At 36.6% G+C, this 2,202-nt stretch overlaps 1 protein-coding gene across 1 annotated transcript in view; it reads right to left on the bottom strand.

The window, feature by feature from the left end:
• The window catches only part of ADGRG6 (adhesion G protein-coupled receptor G6), a 152,224-nt gene that overhangs the window by 149,022 nt on the left and 1,000 nt on the right, over nt 1–2,202 (bottom strand). The gene's annotated exons all lie outside the window — the stretch shown is intronic.

Raw genomic sequence — 2,202 nt, forward strand, 5'->3', positions numbered from 1 at the left:
AGAAACTAGTAAATGACATTAGATGCAGGGGTACTTTGAAAACTCTCATATAATCCTTTCTGCACAGTTGTCTCATCTTTAAACTGAAAGTTATATTTAATAATGATTTAGAAGGAACATCCGTATTATATTAGCTAAAAACAATGGTATGATACATTGCATTGAGTCAACAGCAGCAACAGAGGCAAGCCAGCAAAGGGGGAAGTTATTATAAAAGTCAGTCACCAAAAGGGACCATAAATGGACTGGTGATCAGGAGAGTCAAGAGGCAGGAAGGTAGGTAAATAACAAAAAGAAATCTCCAGGAGATCTTAAAATCCCCAAAGAGAGAATTACTTTGCCTATAAGTGGTAATTCGGAGTCATTTCTAAAAAGAAGGGCAACTAATAAGATACTTTAGGGTCCCAGTAATACCTTCCTTAAAGCCTGAAGGTTGCTTACCTGGGTAAAATGTGTAATACTAAACAGAAAACCAGAAAAGCAGGAAGAGAGAGAAATCCTTGAATGAACAAAATTAGAAATCAAGTAATTCCTACACCGGCCTCAAGCCTGCATTTTCAATCTTTCTTTTACTGTAAGAGACCATGCTGTAGCAAAGAGAGCAAGCATTAGAGTCAGACAGACCTTGTTTGCTACTCATGGGTTACTATGAAAAATATACCTGATCACCTTGTGCCTCCTATTTCTCACCCTATAAAATAAGGAACAGCAATGTAACTAGTCGATAAAGTTGCTGAGATGATTAAGATAATGTCTTTTAAGAACAACGTCTAATACTCAGCAAGTGCTCAATAAGTATTAGCTATTGTTATTGTTACTGTCATCTTAGGCATTCTCATGTAAGCATGGTTATTCTGTCCATAGTGAAATCAAAGGAAAAGGCTCAAACAAGAACAGATAATAGGATTAATCTCTTCTGTCAACACTAATCAATTGACTTTACAGCCACTTCTGGGATCACCTGGGAACAGAAATGAAATTGGACAGAAATTTTAAGTAGTGTCTGAAACTCATACCACATTTTTGTATTCACCAAATTAGAAGTTCTAGCATCATGCAGTTCTCCTGATAGAAATTCTAAACAAGGAAAAGGTTAAGATGTGAAGAGTATTTGTTGTACGGAAGGCATTCTTTCAAAATATCCATCTAAAATATTTGATATGAAAAGAAGTTACTGATAATGAGAAGTATGTTTCAGTTAGTAAGTGAGTAATGTTAATGGACGTGGACTCTACAATGGCACTGATTTACATTCTGAATCCTCTATTAACTGTGTGGTTTGTGGGGCAAGTATTTAAACTCAGAGCCTACTTCCTCTTCTGTAAATAGGATGTTATCCACCAAAAAGAACCAGAGATAGCAGTGCATGGCACTTAGTAGGGGCCTTTAAAATGGTAGGTGATAAACTTCTATCACATAGAAATTTCACTTATTTGGAAGAATGGGCCTATTTCCTATTGATGCTGGATGAATGAGTATGCTTCTAAAACAAAAACACAATTCTACATTCAAAGAAGTTCAGCACTAGAAGGACCAAAGATGAAGTCTAATCTAACCTCCTCATTTCACAAAGGAGGAAACTGAGGTCCAGACCAATCAAACCTGGCTGCCAGCTTTACAGATATTAACAGAAAAGAAGTATCAGCCCAATAGAACTCCCAGCTTCTTAATCTTTTTGGCATATGACAATTCTCTTTATCAATATGTGAATAACAATCCTCTCTTAAATTCTTGTAATCTCTATATAATAGTGATTCATGTTCATCCACTTGGTTACACTCAATACTGTTCTATTTTAATATGCTCATGCAACCTCTCCTTTGCTATAAAAGGTTCCAACACTTAGGGATTCCATTTTCAACCCTGAAGTTGTTTTGCCAAAGCTAGGTGCAAATGATGACCAACCATGGCCTGAAACATTCCAGGTCTCAAGACTCTATCACTTCAGATGGAAAAGGAACCCAGGACAAGGCAGGCACTTATAACCAAACATGAACTATATGACATGCCAACTTTCATCCACTTTACTGTTTACTGAAGAACAGAAACAAATAAAGTAAGAATAGAACAGAGGAAGGAAAGCACTGTGTGTCTTCTCAGGGGATCACTTAGCAAAGACACATCCCTGAGATTTAAACAACTTTCTCACAAGAATGGAAAATCCCAAACAGGGTTACTAGGGTTCTAAATAGGAACTACAAA

This window comes from Propithecus coquereli, unplaced genomic scaffold, assembly GCF_000956105.1.
Source record: "Propithecus coquereli isolate 6110/MARCELLA unplaced genomic scaffold, Pcoq_1.0 Scaffold48, whole genome shotgun sequence".
NCBI lineage: Eukaryota > Metazoa > Chordata > Mammalia > Primates > Indriidae > Propithecus > Propithecus coquereli.